Source organism: Brassica napus, unplaced genomic scaffold (assembly GCF_020379485.1).
Source record: "Brassica napus cultivar Da-Ae unplaced genomic scaffold, Da-Ae ScsIHWf_1226;HRSCAF=1752, whole genome shotgun sequence".
NCBI classification, from domain to species: Eukaryota; Viridiplantae; Streptophyta; class Magnoliopsida; order Brassicales; family Brassicaceae; genus Brassica; species Brassica napus.
Window position 1 is genome coordinate 303,177 of NW_026014648.1, and position 11,211 is coordinate 314,387.

The window sequence follows — 11,211 nt, forward strand, 5'->3', positions numbered from 1 at the left end:
CTGACGGACACACACGGATGTCATGTGTGCGTTGACGGACACCCACGGACGTCCTGTGTGTACTGAACATACAGCCCACGTGGGCCAAAATCACCTGAACAGTCCACAGGAAGGGCCAGCGTGCTGAGTCCAAGGACCAGTGTGCTGATATGTGTACTGATGGACAGCCACGGACGTCCTGTGTGTGCTGACGGATACACAGGGACACACACAGACAGCCTCGGACGTCATGTGTGTGCTTACGGACAGCCACGGACGTCCTGTGTGTGCTGGCGGACACCCACGGACGTCCTGTGTGTACTGAACATACAGCCCACGTGGGCGAAAATCACCCAAACAGTCCACAGGAAGGGCCAGCGTGCTAAGTCCAAGGACCAGCGTGCTGATATGTGTACTGATGGACAGCCACGGATGTCCTGTGTGTGCTGACGGACACACAGGGATATACACGGACATGCACAGACGTCATGTGTGTGCTGACGGACAGCCACGGACAGCCACAGACAGCCACGGACACCCACGGACAGCCACGGGCATCCTGTGTGATGAGGCCATCCAAGTAGAGGTTCCCATAGTTAGGCACGGTCCGACTACCAGGAGTGGAACCAGGGCCTTGCGAGAAGGTTTCACCAAAGCTGTCCAGCATATCCTTGATCAAGATGGACAGACTGACCAGGACCAGCTGCTAATCGAGAAGATGGTCCAGTTGAAGATTCAAGATCAAGCCGGCCCAAAGGAGGTTCAGGACGCGGCCGACCCGATCCAGTTCAGACTCAACCAAGCCGGACTTCTCATTTCCACATCCGAGCTTGGTCCAGACTCAGTTTCTATTTCATCCACTCCAACTCTTTCCGGTTCTGAGATCTAGCCGACCACCAAGGGGAGTAGCATGTGTTGTACTCTTTTTCCTCACCAGGTTTTGTCCCATTGGGTTTTCTTGGTAAGGTTTTAATGAGGCAACATGCAAGCATGCTATTAGCCTTGGTCTAAGCCTTCTCAAACCGACCACCAGATGTCTGGTTTATTTTAATTTATTTGGTTAAGACTTTGGGCTAATGTTTCAGCCTCATTTTCGGCCAGCTTGTTTAAGGCCTTTTACTTTTGAGTCTCTTAAGGGATAAACCCTATATAACTCTTTCAAGTTGGCGATTTTTGGCCTCAGTCTTTTATGAAATAATTTTTGCCTTTGCAAACCAAAAACCCTAAGTCTTTTTCTGTGACAAACAAGAGAGAGCAGCCGAATCTTATCAAGCTTCAAACCACCAAGCTTGTGGCGATTCTTCACCTCCATTCCATCCATCGATTTGCCTTGAGAGTGATACACATCCAGCAAGCCAAATCCCATAGCTATCCACCTCCATCCACTGTTCTTGTTGAGAGAGATACACATCCAGCAACAAGGATCCATCCCCCATACTTCTATCCTTCTTTATTTTTGTTATCTTGCATTATCTAGTTCTAGATTTTCCATTCTATATAAAAATCCATAAAAAGTCATAATTGCTTCTGTTCTTCATTAACCATACTGTTTACTTTTCTGTTCAATGTTTTGATTCATAAAAACTCATAAAAATAGCATTCTTTGGTTTCAGGAACCAGACCGGCCAACTCCCAACCCATCGCGTCCGTCTAACCGTCCCATAACCGGCCGTCCGTCCCGTCCAGTCCGAGTCCTCGAACCTCAGGCCGTCCGTCCGTCCTGTCCAGTCCGAGTCCTCGAGCCTCAGTCCGTCCGTCCGTGCAGTCTGCTTACCGGCCTGTATCATTTTGGTATCAGAGCTCAAAGCTCCTACACCTTCGGTTGTATTCTATCCTTTTGGCTTTTTGTTAATTGCTTGTTTCATTCCTTTGAACTTCAAAAAAATTGCATTGTGTTCTTGCTGTTCTTGGCGAGTTCAAAACCATATTTTTCCTTTTGGCATATCTTGATCCATCGATTTTGCGGATTTCCATTTAATTGCATTTAATTTTTCCTTGGATTGCACTCCAAGTTTTTCCAAAATTTTTTTTTAAAAAAAAAAGGGAAGTTTATACTTTCCATATTTTAATTTTCGAAAACTTATAAAAAAAAAAAAAAAGGAAGTTTAACATTCAATTGCATATCTATTTAGGTATCTTCCTCCTTTTTCTTTGATCCCTTGCAGATCACTTTTCTTTCTTCCTCTTTTGTCACAGGCGACATGGGAGATCTAAATGGAGCACCAACACAAGCCGAGATCAATGCTCAACTGATGGCTAACCATGCTGAACTCCAAGCCGCACTGGCTACTGTAACTGAGCAGCTGGCTCATATAGCTGGGAGGGATCGAGCTAATGCTCCCCGGCCGAGGAGGAGAAATCAACCCATTCCAGAAGAACAGTCCCAATCCAGTGAGGACAACTCGGACACTGACCGTACCGAACCAGAAGAGCCGCGGCGTGAACGAGCCGGACGTGGGAACCGACGGGAGTATCGGGTCCAAGGCGATGCAAGCCCGGTCCGAAGGAGATTCCGAGACGATGAAGTAGCTTGGCAAGGAGGCAAGGATCTCAAACTTACTCCTCCGACCTTTGCTGGAAAGGTTGATCCGGACGCCTACATTGAATGGGAGAGGCGCATGGAGTACATCTCAGGAGTGGAACCAGGGCCTTGCGAGAAGGTTTCACCAAAGCTGTCCAGCATATCCTTGATCAAGATGGACAGACTGACCAGGACCAGCTGCTAATCGAGAAGATGGTCCAGTTGAAGATTCAAGATCAAGCCGGCCCAAAGGAGGTTCAGGACGCGGCCGACCCGATCCAGTTCAGACTCAACCAAGCCGGACTTCTCATTTCCACATCCGAGCTTGGTCCAGACTCAGTTTCTATTTCATCCACTCCAACTCTTTCCGGTTCTGAGATCGAGCCGACCACCAAGGGGAGTAGCATGTGTTGTACTCTTTTTCCTCACCAGGTTTTGTCCCATTGGGTTTTCTTGGTAAGGTTTTAATGAGGCAACATGCAAGCATGCTATTAGCCTTGGTCTAAGCCTTCTCAAACCGACCACCAGATGTCTGGTTTATTTTAATTTATTTGGTTAAGACTTTGGGCTAATGTTTCAGCCTCATTTTCGGCCAGCTTGTTTAAGGCCTTTTACTTTTGAGTCTCTTAAGGGATAAACCCTATATAACTCTTTCAAGTTGGCGATTTTTGGCCTCAGTCTTTTATGAAATAATTTTTGCCTTTGCAAACCAAAAACCCTAAGTCTTTTTCTGTGACAAACAAGAGAGAGCAGCCGAATCTTATCAAGCTTCAAACCACCAAGCTTGTGGCGATTCTTCACCTCCATTCCATCCATCGATTTGCCTTGAGAGTGATACACATCCAGCAAGCCAAATCCCATAGCTATCCACCTCCATCCACTGTTCTTGTTGAGAGAGATACACATCCAGCAACAAGGATCCATCCCCCATACTTCTATCCTTCTTTATTTTTGTTATCTTGCATTATCTAGTTCTAGATTTTCCATTCTATATAAAAATCCATAAAAAGTCATAATTGCTTCTGTTCTTCATTAACCATACTGTTTACTTTTCTGTTCAATGTTTTGATTCATAAAAACTCATAAAAATAGCATTCTTTGGTTTCAGGAACCAGACCGGCCAACTCCCAACCCATCGCGTCCGTCTAACCGTCCCATAACCGGCCGTCCGTCCCGTCCAGTCCGAGTCCTCGAACCTCAGGCCGTCCGTCCGTCCTGTCCAGTCCGAGTCCTCGAGCCTCAGTCCGTCCGTCCGTGCAGTCTGCTTACCGGCCTGTATCACTGTGTGTACTGAACAGACAGCCTACGTGGGCCAAAATCACCCAAACAGTCCACAGGAAGGGCCAGCGTGCTTAGTCCATGGACCAGCGTGCTGATATGTGTCCTGATGGACAGCCACAGACGTCCTGTGTGTGCTGGCGGACACCCACGAACGTCCTGTGTGTACTGAACAGACAGCCCACGTGGGCGAAAATCACCCAAACAGTCCACGGGAAGGGTCAGCTTGCTGAGTCCAAGGACCAACGTACTGTTATGTGTACTGATGGATAGCCACATAAGTATTGTGTGTGCTGACGGACACACACAGACACACACGGACATACACGGACAGCCACAGACGTCCTGTGTGTACTGACCATACAGCCCACGTGGGCCAAAATCACCCGAACAGTCCACAGGAAGGGCCAGCATGCTGAGTTCAAGGACCAGCGTGCCGATATGTGTACTGATTGACATCGAAAGACGTCCTGTGTGTGCTGACGGACACACAGGGATACACACGGACAGCCACAGACGTCATGTGTGTGCTGACGGACAGCCACAGACGTCCTGTGTGTGCTAGCGGACACCCACGGACGTCCTGTGTGTACTGAACAGATAGCCCACGTGGGCCAAAATCACCCATACAGTCCACAGGAAGGGGCAGCGTGCTGAGTCCAAGGACCAGCGTGCTAATATGTGTACTGATGGACAGCCACGGACGTCCTGTGTGTTCTGACGGACACACAGGGACACACAAGGACAGTCACGGACGTCTTGTGTATGCTGACAGACACAGATGGACACAGACGGACACACACGGACAGCCACAGATGTCCTGTGTGTGCTGGCAGACACCCACGGCCGTCCTGTGTGTACTGAACAGACAGCCCACATGGGCCAAAATCACCCGAAAAGTCCATGGGAAGGGTCAGCGTGCTGAGTCCAAGGACCAACGTGCTGATATGTGTACTGATGGACAGCCACGGACGTCCTGTGTGTGCTGACGGACACACACAGACACACACGGACACACACAGTCAGCCACGGACGTCCTGTGTGTGCTGGCGGACACCCCGGACGTCCTGTGTGTACTGAACAGACAGCCCACGTGGGCCAAAATCACCCAAACAGTCCATGGGAAGGGTCAGCGTGCTGAGTCCAAGAACCAACGTACTGATATGTGTACTGATGGACAGCCACATAAGTATTGTGTGTGCTGACGGACACACACAGACACACACGGACAGCCACGGACGTCCTGTGTGTGCTTACGGACACACACAGACATACACGGACAGCCACGAACGTCCTGTGTGTTCTGACGGACAGCCACAGACGTCCTGTGTGTGCTGGCAGACACCCACGGACGTCCTGTGTGTGCTGGCGGACACCCACGGACGTCCTGTGTGTACTGACCATACAGCCCACGTGGGCCAAAATCACCCGAACAGTCCACAGGAAGGGCCAGCGTGCTGAGTCCAAGGACCAGTGTGTTGATATGTGTACTGATGGACAGCCACGGACGTCCTGTGTGTGCTGACGGACACACAGGGACACACACAGACAGCCTCGGACGTCATGTGTGTGCTTACGGACAGCCACGGACGTCCTGTGTGTTCTGGTGGACACCCACGGACATCCTGTGTGTACTGAAAATATAGCCCACGTGGGCCAAAATCACCCAAACAGTCCACAGGAAGGGGCAGCGTGCTGAGTCCAAGGACAAGCGTGCTGATATGTGTACTGCTGGACAGCCACAGACGTCCTGTGTATGCTGATGGACACACACGGATGTCATGTGTGCGCTGACGGACACCCACAGACGTCCTGTGTGTACTGAACATACAGCCCACGTGAGCCAAAATCACCCGAACAGTCCACAGGAAGGGCCAGCATGCTGAGTCCAAGGACCAGTGTGCTGATATGTGTACTGATGGACAGCCACGGACATCCTGTATGCGCTGACGGACACACAGGGACACACACAGACAGCCTCGGACGTCATGTGTGTGCTTACGGACAGCCACAGACGTCCTGTGTGTGCTGGCGGACACCCACGGACGTCCTGTGTGTACTGAACATATAGCCCACGTGGGCCAAAATCACCCAAACAGTCCACAGGAAGGGTCAGCGTGCTGAGTCCAAGGACCAACGTGCTGATATGTGTACTGATGGACAGCCACAGACGTCCTGTGTGTGCTGATGGACAGCCACGGACGTCCTGTCTGTGCTGGCGGACACCCACGAACGTCCTGTGTGTACTGAACAGACAGCCCATGTGGGCCAAAATCACCCAAACAGTCCAGGGGAAGAGCCAGCGTGCTGAGTCCAAGGACCAACGTGCTGATATGTGTACTGATGGACAGCCATGGACGTCCTGTGTGTGCTGACGGACACACATGGACACACACGGACAGGCATGGACATCATGTGTGTGCTGACGGACAGCCACGGACGTCTTGTCTGTGCCGGCGGACACCCATGGACGTCTTGTATGTACTGAACAGACAGCCCACGTGGGCCAAAATCATCCAAACAGTCCACGGGAAGGGCCAGCGTGCTGAGTCCAAGGACCAACGTGCTGATATGTGTACTGATGGACAGCCATGGACGTTCTGTGTATGCTGATGGACACACACGGATGTCATGTGTGCGCTGACGGACACCCACAGACGTCCTGTGTGTACTGAACATACAGCCCACGTGAGCCAAAATCACCCGAACAGTCCACAGGAAGGGCCAGCATGCTGAGTCCAAGGACCAGTGTGCTGATATGTGTACTGATGGACAGCCACGGACATCCTGTATGCGCTGACGGACACACAGGGACACACACAGACAGCCTCGGACGTCATGTGTGTGCTTACGGACAGCCACAGACGTCCTGTGTGTGCTGGCGGACACCCACGGACGTCCTGTGTGTACTGAACATATAGCCCACGTGGGCCAAAATCACCCAAACAGTCCACAGGAAGGGTCAGCGTGCTGAGTCCAAGGACCAACGTGCTGATATGTGTACTGATGGACAGCCACAGACGTCCTGTGTGTGCTGATGGACAGCCACGGACGTCCTGTCTGTGCTGGCGGACACCCACGAACGTCCTGTGTGTACTGAACAGACAGCCCATGTGGGCCAAAATCACCCAAACAGTCCAGGGGAAGAGCCAGCATGCTGAGTCCAAGGACCAACGTGCTGATATGTGTACTGATGGACAGCCATGGACGTCCTGTGTGTGCTGACGGACACACATGGACACACACGGACAGGCATGGACATCATGTGTGTGCTGACGGACAGCCACGGACGTCTTGTCTGTGCCGGCGGACACCCATGGACGTCTTGTATGTACTGAACAGACAGCCCACGTGGGCCAAAATCATCCAAACAGTCCACGGGAAGGGCCAGCGTGCTGAGTCCAAGGACCAACGTGCTGATATGTGTACTGATGGACAGCCATGGACGTTCTGTGTGTGCTGACGGACACACATGGACACACACGGACCGCCACGGAAGTCCTGTGTGTGCTGACGAACATACACGGACGTCCTCTGTGTGCTGATGGACACCCACCTACGTCCTCTGTGTGTGCTGATGGACACACACGGACAAACACAGACAGCCACGGACGTCCTGTGTGTTATGATGGACAGCCACGGACAGCCATGGACGTCCTGTGTGTGCTAGCGAACACCCACGGACGTCCTGTGTGTACTGAACACACTGCCCACGTGGGCCAAACTCACCCAAACAGTCCACGGGAAGGGCCAGCGTGCTGAGTCCAAGGACCAACGTGCTGATATGTGTACTGATGGATAGCCACATACATCATGTGTGTGCTGACGGACCCAGATGGACACAGACGGACACACACGGACAGCCACGGACGTCCTGTGTGTGCTGGCGGACACCCACGGCCGTCCTGTGTGTACTGAACAGACAGCCCACATGGGGCAAAATCACCCAAAAAGTCCACGGAAAGGGTCAGCATGCTGAGTCCAAGGACCAACGTGCTGATATGTGTACTGATGGACAGCCACGGACGTCCTGTTTGTGCTGACGGACACACACGAACTAATGGACAGCCACAGACATCCTGTGTGTGCTGATGGATAGAGACGGATAGCCACGGACGTCCTGTGTGTGTTGGCGGACACCCACGGACGTCCTGTGTGTACTGAACAGACAACCCACTTGGGCCAAAATCACCCAAATAGTCCACGGGAAGGGCCAGCGTGCTGAGTCCAAAAACCAATGTGCTGATATGTGTACTGATGGACAGCCACGGACGTTCTGTGTGTGCTGACAGACACACACGGACTAACACACACCGCCACAGACATCCTGTGTGTGCTGACTGACATACACGGACGTCTTGTGTGTGGTGACGGACACCCACGTACGTCCTGTTTGTGCTGACGGTCACAAACGGACACACACAGACAAACAAAGACAGCCACGGACGTCCTGTGTGTTCTGACGGACAGCCACAGACAAACAAAGACAACCACGGACATCCTGTGTGTACTGAACAGACAGCCCATGTGGGCCAAAATTACCCAAACAGTCCACGGGAAGGGTCAGCGTGCTGAATCCAAGGACCAACGTACTGATATGTGTACTGATGGAAAGCCACATAAATCCTGTGCGTGCTGACGGACGCACACAGACACACACGGACAGCCACGGACGTCCTGTGTGTGCTGACGGACACACACGGACGTCCTGTGTGTGCTGACGGACACCCACGTAAGTCCTATGTGTGCTGACGGACACACATGGACATACACGGACAGCCACGGATGTTCTGTGTGTTCTGACGGACAGCCACGGACGTCCTGTGTTTGCTGGCGGACACCCACGGACGTCCTGTGTGTGCTGGCGGACACCCACGGATGTCCTGTGTGTACTGAACATACAGCCCACGTGGGCCAAAATCACCCGAACAGTCCACAGGAAGGGCCAGCGTGCTGAGTCCAAGGACCAGCGTGCTGATATGTGTACTGATGGAAAGCCACGGACATCCTGTGTGTGCTGACGGACACACAGGGATACACACGGACAGCCAGAGACGTCATGTGTGTGCTGACGGACAGCCACGGACAGCGACGGACGTCCTGTGTTTGCTAGCGGACACCCACAGACGTCCTGTGTGTACTGAACAGACAGCCTACGTGGGCCAAAATCACCCAAACAGTCCACAGAAAGGGCCAGCATGCTGAGTCCAAAGACCAGCGTGCTGATATGTGTACTGATGGATAGCCACGGACGTCCTGTGTGTGCTGACGGACACACAGGGACACACACGGACAGGCACAGACGTCATGTGAGTGCTGACGGACAGCCACAGACAGCCACAGATGTCCTGTGTGTGCTGGCGGACACCCCCGGATGTCCTGTGTGTACTGAACAGACAGCCCACGTTGGCCAAAATCACCCAAACAATCCACGGGAAGGGTCAGCGTGCTGAGTCCAAGGACCAATGTACTGATATGTGTACTGATGGACAGCCACATAAGTATTGTGTGTGCTGACGGACACACACAGACACACACGGACAGCCACGGACGTCCTGTGTGTGCTGACGGACACACACGGACAGCCACGGACGTCCTGTGTGTTCTGACGGACAGCCACGGACGTCCTGTGTGTGCTGGCAGACACCCACGGACGTCATGTGTGTGCTGGTGGACACCCACTGACGTCCTGTGTGTACTGACCATACCGCCCATGTGGGCCAAAATAACCCGAACAGTCCACAGGAAGGGCCAGCATGCTGAGTTCAAGGACCAGCGTGCTGATATGTGTACTGATGGACAGCCACAGACGTCCTGTGTGTGCTGACGGACACACAGGGATACATACGGACAGCCACGGACGTCATGTGTGTGCTGACGGACAGCCACAGACGTCCTGTGTGTGCTAGCGGACACCCACGGACGTCCTGTGTGTACTGAACAGACAGCCCACGTGGGCCAAAATCACCCATACAGTCTATAGGAAGGGCCAGCGTGCTGAGTCCAAGGACCAGCGTGCTGATATGTGTAGTGATGGACAGCCACAGACGTCCTATGTGTGCTGACGGACACACAGGGACACACACGGACAGTCACGGACGTCCTGTGTGTGCTGACAGACACAGATGGACACAGACAGACACACACGAACAGCCACAGATGTCCTGTGTGTGCTGGCAGACACCCACGGTCGTCCTGTGTGTACTGAACAGACAGCTCACATGGGCCAAAATCACCCGAAAAGTCCACGGGAAGGGTAAGCGTGCTGAGTCTAAGGACCAATGTGCTGATATGTGTACTGATGGGCAGCCACGGACGTCCTGTGTGTGCTGACGGACACACACGGAAACACACAGACACACACAGATAGCCACGGACGACCTGTGCGTGCTGACGGACACACACGGATGTCATGTGTGCGCTGACGGACACCCACGGACGTCCTGTGTGTACTGAACATACAGCCCACGTGGGCCAAAATCACCTGAACAGTCCACTGGAAGGGCCAGCGTGCTGAGTCCAAGGACCAGTGTGCTGATATGTGTACTGATGGACAGCCACGGACGTCCTGTGTGTACTGACAGACACACAGGGACACACACAGACAGCCTCGGACGTCATGTGTGTGCTTACGGACAGCCACAGACGTCCTGTGTGTGCTGGCAGACACCCACGAACGTCCTGTGTGTACTGAACATACAGCCCACGTGGGCCAACATCACCCAAACAGTCCACAGGAAGGGCCAGCGTGCTGAGTCCAAGGACGAGCGTGCTGATATGTGTACTGATGGACAGCCATGGATGTCCTGTGAGTGCTGACGGACACACAGGGATATACACGGACATGCACAGACGTCATGTGTGTGCTGACGGACAGCCACAGACAGCCACAGACAGCCACAGACAGCCACGGACAGCCACGGGCGTCCTGTGTGTACTGAACAGACAGCCTACGTGGGCCAAAATCACCCAAACAGTCCACAGGAAGGGCCAGCGTGCTGAGTCCATGGACCAGCGTGCTGATATGTGTACTGATGGACAGCCACAGACGTCCTATGTGTGCTGGCGGACACCCATGGACGTCCTGTGTGTACTGAACAGACAGCCCACGTGGGCGAAAATCACCCAAACAGTCCACGGGAAGGGTCAGCGTGCTGAGTCCAAGGACCAACGTACTGTTATGTGTACTGATGGATAGCCACATAAGTATTGTGTGTGCTGACGGACACACACAGACACACACGGACATACACGGACAGCCATGGACGTCCTGTGTGTTCTGCCGGACAGCCACGGATGTCCTGTGTGTGCTGGCGGACACCCACGGACATCCTGTGTGTGCTGGCGGACACCCACGGACGTCCTGTGTGTACTGACCATACAGCCCACGTGGGCCAAAATCACCCGAACAGTCCACAGGAAGGGCCAGCATG